This window comes from Ambystoma mexicanum, chromosome 12 (genome assembly GCF_040938575.1).
Source record: "Ambystoma mexicanum isolate Mex_15411 chromosome 12, UKY_AmexF1_1, whole genome shotgun sequence".
In the NCBI taxonomy this organism is placed as follows: Eukaryota; Metazoa; Chordata; class Amphibia; order Caudata; family Ambystomatidae; genus Ambystoma; species Ambystoma mexicanum.
In genome coordinates this window covers 321,491,142-321,505,474 of record NC_090936.1, presented here as the reverse complement: position 1 = coordinate 321,505,474, position 14,333 = coordinate 321,491,142, and positions in this window count along the sequence as shown.

Genomic DNA, 14,333 nt, shown 5'->3' with positions numbered 1-14,333 from the left:
ATCACATCTTATGCTATTGGAAGGGTATCAGTATTGGATTTGGAAGGAGTTGGATATCCCATCTCATGCTATAGGAAGGGTCTCAGGTTGGAATGGGAAGGAGTTGGATATCACATTTCATGTTATAGGAAGGGTCTCAGGATTGGAATGGGAAGGACTTGGATATCATATCTCATGCTATAGGAAGGCTCTCAGGTTTGGAAGGGGAAGGAGTTGGATATCACATTTCATGTTAGAGGAAGGATCTCAGGTTTGGTATTAGAGGCCTTGAGATATCACATCTCATGCTATAGGAAGGGTCTCAGGATTGGAATGGGAAGGAGTTGGATATCACATCTCAAGCTTTAGGAAGGGTCTCAGGTTTGGTATAAGCATTGAGATAGCACATCTCATGCCATAGGAAGGGACTCAGGATTGGAATGGGAAGGAGTTGGATATCACATCTCATGTTATAGGAAGGATCTCAGGTTTGGTATTAGAAGCATTGAGACATCACATCTCATGCCATAGGAAGGGTCTCAGGATTGGAATGGGAAGGAGTTGGATATTACATCTCATGCTATAGGAAGGGTCTCAGATTTGGTATAAGCTTTGAGATATCACATCTCTGCTATCGGAAGGGTCTCAGGATTGGAATGGGAAGGAGTTGGATATCCCATCTCATGCTATAGGGAGGGTCTCAATTTTGATATTAGAAGCATTGAGATAACAAATCTCATGATATCAGAAGGGTCTCAGGATTGGAATGGGAAGGAGTTGGATATCACATCTCATGATAAAGGAAGGGTCTAAAGTTTGGAAGGGGAAAGATTTGGATATCACATCTCATGTTATAGGACGGGTCTCAGGTTTGGTATTAGATGCATTGAGATATCAAGTCTCATGGTATAGGAAGGGTCTCAGAATTGGAATGGGAAGGAGTTGGATATCACATCTCAAGCTATAGGAAGAGTCTCAGTATTGGAATGGGAAGGAGTTTGATATCACATCTCATGCCATAGTATGGTTCTCAGGTTTGATAGAAGCATTGGGATATCACATCTCATGCTATTGGAAGGGTATCAGTATTGTATTTGGAAGGGGTTGTATATCCCATCTCATGCTATAGGAAGGGTCTCAGGTTGGAATGGGAAGGAGTTGGATATCACATTTCATGTTATAGGAAGGGTCTCAGGATTGGAACGGGAAGGACTTGGATATCATATCTCATGCTATAGGAAGGCTCTCAGGTTTGGAAGGAGAAGGAGTTGGATATCACATTTCATGTTAGAGGAAGGATCTCAGGTTTGGTATTAGAGGCCTTGAGATATCACATCTCATGCTATAGGAAGGGTCTCAGGTTGGAATGGGAAGGAGTTGGATATCACATTTCATGTTATAGGAAGGGTCTCAGGATTGGAATGGGAAGGAGTTGGATATCACATCTCAAGCTTTAGGAAGGGTCTCAGGTTTGGTATAAGCATTGAGATAGCACATCTCATGCTATAGGAAGGGTCTCAGGATTGGAATGGGAAGGAGTTGGATATCACATCTCATGTTATAGGAAAGATCTCAGGATTGGAACGGGAAGGACTTGGATATCATATCTCATGCTATAGGAAGGCTCTCAGGTTTGGAAGGAGAAGGAGTTGGATATCACATTTCATGTTAGAGGAAGGATCTCAGGTTTGGTATTAGAGGCCTTGAGATATCACATCTCATGCTATAGGAAGGGTCTCAGGTTGGAATGGGAAGGAGTTGGATATCACATTTCATGTTATAGGAAGGGTCTCAGGATTGGAATGGGAAGGAGTTGGATATCACATCTCAAGCTTTAGGAAGGGTCTCAGGTTTGGTATTAGAAGCATTGAGACATCACATCTCATGTTATAGGAAGGGTCTCAGGATTGGAATGGGAAGAAGTTGGATATCACATCTCATGCTATAGGAAGGGTCTCAGGTTTGGAAAGGGAAGGAGTTGGATATCCAATCTCATGTTATAGGACTGGTCTCAGGTTTGGTATTAGAAGCATTGAGATATCACATCGCATGCTGTAGGAAGGTTCTCAGGTTTGGAATGGGGAGGAATTGGATATCACATCTCATGTCATAGGAAGGATCTCAGGTTTGGTATTAGAAGCATTGAGATATCACATCTCATGCTATAGGAATGGTCTCAGGATTGGAATGGGAAGGAGTTGGATATTACATTCCTGCTATAGGAAGGGTCTCATGTTTGGAATGGGAATGTGTTGGATATCACATATGCTATAGGAAGGGTCTCAGGTTTGGAACGGGAAGGAGTTGGATATCACATCTCATGCTATAGGAAGGGTCTCAGATTTGGTATAAGCTTTGAGATATCACATCTCTGCTATCGGAAGGGTCTCAGGATTGGAATGGGAAGGAGTTGGATATCCCATCTCATGCTATAGGGAGGGTCTCAATTTTGATATTAGAAGCATTGAGATAACAAATCTCATGATATCAGAAGGGTCTCAGGATTGGAATGGGAAGGAGTTGGATATCACATCTCATGATAAAGGAAGGGTCTAAAGTTTGGAAGGGGAAAGATTTGGATATCACATCTCATGTTATAGGACGGGTCTCAGGTTTGGTATTAGAAGCATTGAGATATCAAGTCTCATGGTATAGGAAGGGTCTCAGAATTGGAATGGGAAGGAGTTGGCTATCACATCTCAAGCTATAGGAAGAGTCTCAGTATTGGAATGGGAAGGAGTTTGATATCACATCTCATGCCATAGTATGGTTCTCAGGTTTGATAGAAGCATTGGGATATCACATCTCATGCTATTGGAAGGGTATCAGTATTGGATTTGGAAGGGGTTGGATATCCCATCTCATGCTATAGGAAGGGTCTCAGGTTGGAATGGGAAGGATTTGGATATCACATTTCATGTTATAGGAAGGGTCTCAGGATTGGAATGGGAAGGACTTGGATATCATATCTCATGCTATAGGAAGGCTCTCAGGTTTGGAAGGAGAAGGAGTTGGATATCACATTTCATGTTAGAGGAAGGATCTCAGGTTTGGTATTAGAGGCCTTGAGATATCACATCTCATGCTATAGGACGGGTCTCAGGTTGGAATGGGAAGGAGTTGGATATCACATTTCATGTTATAGGAAGGGTCTCAGGATTGGAATGGGAAGGAGTTGGATATCACATCTCAAGCTTTAGGAAGGGTCTCAGGTTTGGTATAAGCATTGAGATAGCACATCTCATGCTATAGGAAGGGTCTCAGGATTGGAATGGGAAGGAGTTGGATATCACATCTCATGTTATAGGAAAGATCTCAGGTTTGGTATTAGAAGCATTGAGACATCACATCTCATGTTATAGGAAGGGTCTCAGGATTGGAATGGGAAGAAGTTGGATATCACATCTCATGCTATAGGAAGGGTCTCAGGTTTGGAAGGGGAAGGAGTTGGATATCCAATCTCATGTTATAGGACTGGTCTCAGGTTTGGTATTAGAAGCATTGAGATATCACATTGCATGCTGTAGGAAGGTTCTCAGGTTTGGAATGGGGAGGAATTGGATATCACATCTCATGTCATAGGAAGGATCTCAGGTTTGGTATTAGAAGCATTGAGATATCACATCTCATGCTATAGGAATGGTCTCAGGATTGGAATGGGAAGGAGTTGGATATTACATTCCTGCTATAGGAAGGGTCTCATGTTTGGAATGGGAATGTGTTGGATATCACATATGCTATAGGAAGGGTCTCAGGTTTGGAACGGGAAGGAGTTGGATATCACATCTCATGTTATAGGAAGGGTCTCAGGTTTGGTATAAGCATTGAGATATAACATCTCTGCTATCGGAAGTGTCTCAGGATTGGAATGGGAAGGTGTTGGATATCCCATGTCATGTTATAGGACGGGTCTCAGGTTTGTTATTAGAATCATTGAGATATCATATTGCATGCTGTAGGAAGGGTCTAAGGATTGGAATGGGAAGGAGTTGGATACCCCATCTCATGTTATAGGAAGAGTCTCAAGTTTGGTATTAGAAGCATTTAGATATCACATCTCATGCTATAGGAAGTGTCTAAGGATTGGAATGGGAAGGAGTTGGATATCACATTTCATGTTAGAGGAAGGATCTCAGGTTTGGTATTAGAGGCATTGAGATATCACATCTCATGATATAGGAAGGGTCTCAGGATTGGAATGGGAAGGAGTTGGATATCACATCTCATGCTATAGGAAGGGTCTCAGGTTTGGTATAAGCATTGAGATATCACATCTCATGCTATAGGAAGGGTCTCAGGATTGGAATGGGAAGGAGTTGGATATCACATCTCATGTTATAGGAAGGATCTCAGGTTTGGTATTAGAAGCATTGAGACATCACATCTCATGCTATCGGAAGGGTCTCAGGATTGGAATGGGAAGGACTTGGATATCACATCTCATGCTATAGGGAGGGTCTCAAGTTTGATATTAGAAGCATTGAGATATCATATCTCATGCTATAGGAAGGGTCTCAGGATTGGAATGGGAAGGAGTTGGATATCACATCTCATGCTATAGGAAGGGTCTCAGGTTTGGTATAAGCAGTGAGATATCACATCTCATGCTATAGGAAGTGTCTCAGGATTGGAATGGGAAGGAGTTGGATATCACATCTCATGTTATAGGAAGGATCTCAGGTTTGGTATAAGCATTGAGATATCACATCTCTACTATCGGAAGGGTCTCAGGATTGGAATGGGAAGGAGTTGGATATTCCCATCTCATGTTATAGGAAGGGTCTCAGGTTTGGTATTAGAAGCATTGAGATATCACATCTCATGCTATAGGAAGGGTCTCAGGATTGGAATGGGAAGGACTTGGATATCACATCTCATGCTACAAGGAGGGTCTCAAGTTTGATATTAGAAGCATTGAGATATCACATCTCATGATATCGGAAGGGTCTCAGGGATGGAATGGGAAGGAGTTGGATATCACATCTCATGATAAAGGAAGTGTCTAAGGTTTGGAAGGGGAAGGAGTTTGATATCACATCTCATGCCATAGTATGGGTCTTAGGTTTGGTAGAAGCATTGGGATATCACATCTCATGCTATCGGAAGGGTATCAGGATTGGATTTGGAAGGAGTTGGATATCCCATCTCATGCTATAGGAAGGGTCTCAGGTTGGAATGGGAAGGAGTTGGATATCACATCTCATGTTATAGGAAGGGTCTCAGGATTGGAATTAGAAGGACTTGGATATCACATCTCATGCTATAGGAAGGCTCTCAGGTTTGGAAGGGGAAAGAGTTGGAAATCACATTTCATGTTAGAGCTAGGATCTCAGGTTTGGTATTAGAGGCATTGAGATATCACATCTCATGCTATCAGAAGAGTCTCAGGATTGGAATGAGAAGGAGTTGGATATCACATCTCATGCTAAAGGGAGGGTCTCAGGTTAGGAAGGGGAAGGATTTGGATATCACATCTCATGTTATAGGAAGGAACTCAGGTTTGGTATTAGAAGCATTGAGATATCACATCTCATGCTATCGGAAGGATCTCAGGTTTGGTATAGAAGCATTGAGATATCACATCTCATGCTATCAGAAGGTTCTCAGGATTGGAATGGGAAGGAGTTGGATATCACATCTCATGCTAAAGGGAGGGTCTCAGGTTTGGAAGGGGAAGGATTTGGATATCACATCTCATGTTATCGGAAGGATCTCAGGTTTGGTATTAGAAGTATTGAGATATCACATCTCATGCTATAGGAAGGGTCTCAGGATTGGAATGGGAAGGAGTTGGTTATCACATCTCATGCTAAAGGAAGGGTCTCAGGTTTGGTAGAAGCATTGAGATATCACATCTCATGCTATAGGAAGGGTCTCAGGATTGGAATGGGAAGGACTTAGATATCACATATCATGCTATAGGGAGGGTCTCAGTTTTGATATTAGAAGCATTGAGATATCACATCTCATGCTATCGGAAGTGTCTCAGGATTGGAATGGGAAGGAGCTGGATATCACATCTCATGCTAAAGGAAGGGTCTCAGGTTTGGAACGGGAAGGAGTTGGATATCACATCTCATGTTATAGGAAGGGTCTCAGGTTTGGTATAAGCATTGAGATATCACATCTCTGCTATCGGAAGTGTCTCAGGATTGGAATGGGAAGGACTTGGATATCACATCTCATGCTATAGATAGGCTCTCAGGTTTGGAAAGGGAAGGAGTTGGATATCACATTTCATGTTAGAGGAAGGATCTCAGGTTTGGTATTAGAGGCATTGAGATATCAGATCTCAGGCTATAGGAAGGGTCTCAGGATTGGAATGGGAAGGAGTTGGATATCACATCTCATGCTATAGGAAGGGTCTCAGGATTGGAAAGGGAAGGAGTTGGATATCACATCTCATGCTAGAGGAAGGGTCTCAGGTTTGGTATAAGCATTGAGATATCACATCTCTGCTATCGAAAGGGTCTTAGGATTGGAATGGGAAGGAGTTGGATATCCCATCTCATGTTATAGGAAGAGTCTCAGGTTTGGTATTAGAAGCATTGAGATATCCCATCTCATGATATAGGAAGGGTCTCAGGTTGGAATGGGAAGGAGTTGGATATCACATTTCATGTTATAGGAAGGGTCTCAGGATTGGAATGGGAAGGACTTGCATATCATATCCCATGCTATAGGAAGGCTCTCAGGTTTGGAAGGGGAAGGAGTTGGATATCACATTTCATGTTAGAGGAAGGATCTCAGGTTTGGTATTAGAGGCCTTGAGATATCACATCTCATGCTATAGGAAGGGTCTCAGGATTGGAATGGGAAGGAGTTGGATATCACATCTCAAGCTATAGGAACGGTCTCAGGTTTGGTATAAGCATTGTGATATCACATCTCATGTTATAGGAAGGGTCTCAGGATTGGAATGGGAAGAAGTTGGATATCACATCTCTTGCTATAGGAAGGGTCTCAGATTTGGTATAAGCATTGAGATATCACATCTCATGCTATAGGAAGGGTCTCAGGATTGGAATGGGAAGGAGTTGTATATGACATCTCATGCCATAGGAAGGGTCTCAGGTTTGGTATAAGCATTGAGATATGACATCACATGCTATAGGAAGGGTCTCAGGATTGGAATGGGAAGGACTTGGATATCACATCTCATGCTATAGGCAGGGTCTCAGGTTTGGAAAGGGAATGAGATGGATATCACATTTCATGTTAGAGGTAGGATCTCAGGTTTGGTATTAGAGGCATTGAGATATCACATCTCATGCTATCAGAAGGGTCTCAGGATTGGAATGGGAAGAAGTTGGATATCACATCTCATGCTAAAGGGAGGGTCTCAGGTTTGGAAGGGGAAGGATTTGGAAATCACATCTCATGTTATAGGAAGGATCTCAGGTTTGGTATTAGAAGCATTGCGATGTCACATCTCATGCTTTCATAAGGGTCTCAGGATTGGAATGGGAAGGAGTTGGATATCACATCTCATGTTATAGGAAGGATCTCAGATTTGGTATAAGCATTGAGATATCACATCTCATGCTATAGGAAGGGTCTCAGGATTGGAATGAGAAGGAGTTGTATATGACATCTCAGGCCATAGGAAGGGTCTCAGGTTTGGTATAAGCATTGAGATATCACATCTCTGCTATCGGAAGGGTCTCAGGATTGGAATGGGAAGGAATTGGATATCACATCTCATGTTATAGGAAGGATCTCAGGTTTGGTATTAGAAGCATTGAGATATCCCTTCTCATGCTATAGGAAGGGTCTCAGGATTGGAATGTGAAGGATTTGGATATCACATCTCATGCTAAAGGAAGGGTCTCAGGTTTGGTAGAAGCATTGAGATATCACGTCTCTGCTATCGGAAGGGTCTCAGGATTGGATTGGGAAGGAGTTGGATATCCCTTCTCATGCTATAGGAAGGGTCTCAGGTTTGGTATAAGCATTGAGATATCACATCTCTGCTATCGGAAGGGTCTCAGGATTGGATTGGGAAGGAGTTGGATATCCCTTCTCATGCTATAGGAAGTGTCTCAGGATTGGAATGGGAAGGAGTTGGATATCACATCTCATGCTATAGGAAGGGTCTCAGATTTGGTATAAGCATTGAGATATCACATCTCATGCTATAGGAAGGGTCTCAGGATTGGAATGAGAAGGAGTTGTATATGACATCTCAGGCCATAGGAAGGGTCTCAGGTTTGGTATAAGCATTGAGATATCACATCTCTGCTATCGGAAGGGTCTCAGGATTGGAATGGGAAGGAATTGGATATCACATCTCATGTTATAGGAAGGATCTCAGGTTTGGTATTAGAAGCATTGAGATATCCCTTCTCATGCTATAGGAAGGGTCTCAGGATTGGAATGTGAAGGATTTGGATATCACATCTCATGCTAAAGGAAGGGTCTCAGGTTTGGTAGAAGCATTGAGATATCACGTCTCTGCTATCGGAAGGGTCTCAGGATTGGATTGGGAAGGAGTTGGATATCCCTTCTCATGCTATAGGAAGGGTCTCAGGTTTGGTATAAGCATTGAGATATCACATCTCTGCTATCGGAAGGGTCTCAGGATTGGATTGGGAAGGAGTTGGATATCCCTTCTCATGCTATAGGAAGTGTCTCAGGTTGGAATGGGAAGGAGTTAGATATCACATCTCATGTTATAGGAAGGGTCTCAGGATTGGAATGGGAAGGATTTGGATATCACATCTCTTGCTATAGGAAGGGTCTCAGGATTGGAATGGGTAGGAGTTGGATATTACTTTCTTGCTATAGGAAGGGTCTCATGTTTGGAATGGGAAGGAGTTGGATATCACATATGCTATAGTTAGTGTCTCAGGTTTGGAACGGGAAGGAGTTGGATATCACATCTCATGTTATAGGAAGGGTCTCAGGTTTGGTATAAGCATTGAGATATCACATCTCTGCTATCGGAAGTGGCTCAGGATTGGAATGGGAAGGAGTTGGATATCCCATCTCATGTTATAGGACGAGTCTCTGGTTTGGTATTAGAATCATTGAGATATCACATCGCATGCTGTAGGAAGGGTCTAAGGATTGGAATGGGATGGACTTGGATATCACATCTCATGCTATAGGTAGGCTCTCAGGTTTGGTATAAGCATTGAGATATCACATCTCATGCTATAGGAAGGGTCTCAGGATTGGAATGGGAAGGAGTTGTAAATGACATCCCAGGCCATAGGAAGGGTCTCAGGTTTGGTATAAGCATTGAGATATCACATCTCTGCTATCGGAAGGGTCTCAGGATTGGAATGGGAAGGAGTTGGATATCCCATCTCATGTTATAGGAAGGGTCTCAGGTTTGGTATTAGAAGCATAGAGATATCACATCTCATGCTATAGGAAGGGTCTCAGGATTGGAATGGGAAGGACTTGGATGTCACATCTCATGCTATAGGGAGGGTCTCAAGTTTGATATTAGAAGCATTGAGATAACAAATCTCATGATATCGGAAGGGTCTCAGGTTTGGAATGGGAAGGAGTTGGATATCACATCTCATGATAAAGGAAGGGTCTGAGGTTTGGAAGGGGAAGGATTTGGATATCACATCTCATGTTATAGGACGGGTCTCAGGTTTGGTATTAGAAGCATTGAGATATCAAGTCTCATGGTATAAAAAGGGTCTCAGAATTGGAATGGGAAGGAGTTTGATATCACATCTCATGCCATAGTATGGGTCTCAGGTTTGGTAGAAGCATTGGGATATCACATCTCATGCTATCGGAAGGGTATCAGTATTGGATTTGGAAGGAGTTGGATATCCCATCTCATGCTATAGGAAGGGTCTCAGGTTGGAATGGGAAGGAGTTGGATATCACACTTCATGTTATAGAAAGGGTCTCAGGATTGGAATGGGAAGGACTTGGATATCATATCTCATGCTATAGGAAGGCTCTCAGGTTTGGAAGGGGAAGGAGTTGGATATCACATTTCAGGTTAGAGGAAGGATCTCAGGTTTGGTATTAGAGGCCTTGAGATATCACACCTCATGCTATAGGAAGGGTCTCTGGATTGGAATGGGAAGGAGTTGGATATCACATCTCATATTATAGGAAATATCTCAGGTTTGGTATTAGAAGCATTGAGACATCACATCTCATGTTATAGGAAGGGTCTCAGGATTGGAATGGGAAGAAGTTGGATATCACATCTCATGCCATAGGAAGGGTCTCAGGTTTGGTATAAGCATTGAGATATCACATCACATGCTATAGGAAGGGTCTCAGGATTGGAATGGGAAGGACTTGGATATCACATCTCATGCTATAGGCAGGGTCTCAGGTTTGGAAAGGGAAGGAGATGGATATCACATTTCATGTTAGAGATAGGATCTCAGGTTTGGTATTAGAGGCATTGAGATATCACATCTCATGCTATCAGAAGGGTCTCAGGATTGGAATGGGAAGGAGTTGTATATCACATCTCATGCTAAAGGGAGGGTCTCAGGTTTGGAAGGGGAAGGATTTGGAAATCACATCTCATGTTATAGGAAGGGTCTCAGGTTTGGTATTAGAAGCATTGAGATATCACATCTCATGCTATATGAAAGGGTCTCAGGATTGGAATGGGGAGGACTTGGATGTCACATCTCATGCTATAGGGAGGGTCTCAAGTTTGATATTAGAAGCATTGAGATAACAAATCCCATGATATCGGAAGGGTCTCAGGATTGGAATGGGAAGGAGTTGGATATCACATCTCATGATAATGGAAGGGTCTAAGGTTTGGAAGGGGAAAGATTTGGATATCACATCTCATGTTATAGGACGGGTCTCAGGTTTGGTATTAGAAGCATTGAGATATCAAGTCTCATGGCATAGGAAGGGTCTCAGAATTGGAATGGGAAGGAGTTGGATATCACATCTCAAGCTATAGGAAGAGTCTCAGGATTGGAATGGGAATGAGTTTGATATCACATCTCATGCCATAGTATGGGTCTCAGGTTTGGTAGAAGCATTGGGATATAACATCACATGCTTTTGTAAGGGTATCTGTATTGGATTTGGAAGGAGTTGGATATCCCATCTCATGCTATAGTATGGGTCTCAGGTTTGGTAGAAGCATTGGGATATCACATCTCATGCTATTGGAAGGGTATCAGTATTGGATTTGGAAGGAGTTGGATATCCCATCTCATGCTATAGTATGGGTCTCAGGATTGGCATAAGCATTGAGATATCACATCACATGCTATAGGAAGGGTCTCAGGATTGGAATGGGAAGGACTTGGATATCACATCTCATGCTATAGGCAGGGTCTCAGGTTTGGAAAGGGAAGGAGATGGATATCACATTTCATGTTAGAGATAGGATCTCAGGTTTGGTATTAGAGGCATTGAGATATCACATCTCATGCTATCAGAAGGGTCTCAGGATTGGAATGGGAAGGAGTTGTATATCACATCTCTGCTATCGGAAGGGTCTCAGGATTGGAATGGGAAGGAGTTGGATATCCCATCTCATGTTATAGGAAGGGTCTCAGGATTGGTATTAGAAGCATTGAGATATCACATCTCATGCTATAGGAAGGGTCTCAGGATTGGAATGGGGAGGACTTGGATGTCACATCTCATGCTATAGGGAGGGTCTCAAGTTTGATATTAGAAGCATTGAGATAACAAATCTCATGATATCGGAAGGGTCTCAGGAATGGAATGGGAAGGAGTTGGATATCACATCTCATGATAAAGGAAGGGTCTAAGGTTTGGAAGGGGAAAGATTTGGATATCACATCTCATGTTATAGGACGGGTCTCAGGTTTGGTATTAGAAGCATTGAGATATCAAGTCTCATGGCATAGGAAGGGTCTCAGAATTGGAATGGGAAGGAGTTGGATATCACATCTCAAGCTATAGGAAGAGTCTCAGGATTGGAATGGGAATGAGTTTGATATCACATCTCATGCCATTGTATGGGTCTCAGGTTTGGTAGAAGCATTGGGATATCACATCTCATGCTATTGGAAGGGTATCAGTATTGGATTTGGAAGGAGTTGGATATCCCATCTCATGCTATAGGAAGGGTCTCAGGTTGGAATGGGAAGGAGTTGGATATCACATTTCATGTTATAGGAAGGGTCTCAGGATTGGAATGGGAAGGACTTGGATATCATATCTCATGCTATAGGAAGGCTCTCAGGTTTGGAAGGGGAAGGAGTTGGATATCACATTTCATGTTAGAGGAAGGATCTCAGGTTTGGTATTAGAGGACTTGAGATATCACTTCTCATGCTATAGGAAGGGTCTCAGGATTGGAATGGGAAGGAGTTGGATATCACATCTCAAGCTTTAGGAAGGGTCTCAGGTTTGGTATAAGCATTGAGATAGCACATCTCATGCTATAGGAAGGGTCTCAGGATTGGAATGGGAAGGAGTTGGATATCACATCTCATGTTATAGGAAAGATCTCCGGTTTGGTATTAGAAGCATTGAGACATCACATCTCATGTTATAGGAAGGGTCTCAGGATTGGAATGGGAAGAAGTTGGATATCACATCTCATGCTATAGGAAGGGTCTCAGGTTTGGAAGGGGAAGGAGTTGGATATCCAATCTCATGTTATAGGACTGGTCTCAGGTTTGGTATTAGAAGCATTGAGATATCACATCGCATGCTGTAGGAAGGTTCTCAGGTTTGGTATTAGAAGCATTGAGACATCACATCTCATGCTATAGGAAGGGTCTCAGGATTGGAATGGGAAGGAGTTGGATATCACATCTCATGTTATAGGAAGGATCTCAGGTTTGGTATTAGAAGCATTGAGACATCACATCTCATGCTATAGGAAGGGTCTCAGGATTGGAATGGGAAGGAGTTGGATATCACATCTCATGCTATAGGAAGGGTCTCAGATTTGGTATAAGCATTGAGATATCACATCTCATGCTATAGGAAGGGTCTCAGGATTGGATTGGGAAGGAGTTGTATATGACATCTCAGGCCATAGGAAGGGTCTCAGGATTGGTATAAGCATTGAGATATCACATCTCTGCTATCGGAAGGGTCTCAGGATTGGAATGGGAAGGAGTTGGATATCCCATCTCATGTTATAGGAAGGGTCTCAGGTTTGGTATTAGAAGCATTGAGATATCACATCTCATGCTATAGGAAGGGTCTCAGGATTGGAATGGGGAGGACTTGGATGTCACATCTCATGCTATAGGGAGGGTCTCAAGTTTGATATTAGAAGCATTGAGATAACAAATCTCATGATATCGGAAGGTTCTCAGGATTTGAATGGGAAGGAGTTGGATATCACATCTCATGATAAAGGAAGGGTCTAAGGTTTGGAAGGGGAAAGATTTGGATATCACATCTCATGTTATAGGACGGGTCTCAGGTTTGGTATTAGAAGCATTGAGATATCAAGTCTCATGGCATAGGAAGGGTCTCAGAATTGGAATGGGAAGGAGTTGGATATCACATCTCAAGCTATAGGAAGAGTCTCAGGATTGGAATGGGAATGAGTTTGATATCACATCTCATGCCATAGTATGGGTCTCAGGTTTGGTAGAAGCATTGGGATATCACATCTCATGCTATTGGAAGGGTATCAGTATTGGATTTGGAAGGAGTTGGATATCCCATCTCATGCTATAGGAAGGGTGTCAGGTTGGAATGGGAAGGAGTTGGATATCACATTTCATGTTATAGGAAGGGTCTCAGGATTGGAATGGGAAGGACTTGGATATCATATCTCATGCTATAGGAAGGCTCTCAGGTTTGGAAGGGGAAGGAGTTGGATATCACATTTCATGTTAGAGGAAGGATCTCTGGTTTGGTATTAGAGGCCTTGAGATATCACATCTCATGCTATAGGAAGGGTCTCAGGATTGGAATGGGAAGGAGTTGGATATCACATCTCAAGCTTTAGGAAGGGTCTCAGGTTTGGTATAAGCATTGAGATAGCACATCTCATGCTATAGGAAGGGTCTCAGGATTGGAATGGGAAGGAGTTGGATATCACATCTCAAGCTTTAGGAAGGGTCTCAGGTTTGGTATAAGCATTGAGATAGCACATCTCATGTTATATGAAGGGTCTCAGGATTGGAATGGGAAGAAGTTGGATATCACATCTCATGCTATAGGAAGGGTCTCAGGTTTGGAAGGGGAAGGAGTTGGATATCCAATCTCATGTTATAGGACTGGTCTCAGGTTTGGTATTAGAAGCATTGAGATATCACATTGCATGCTGTAGGAAGGTTCTCAGGTTTGGTATTAGAAGCATTGAGACATCACATCTCATGCTATAGGAAGGGTCTCAGGATTGGAATGGGAAGGAGTTGGATATCACATCTCATGTTATAGGAAGGATCTCA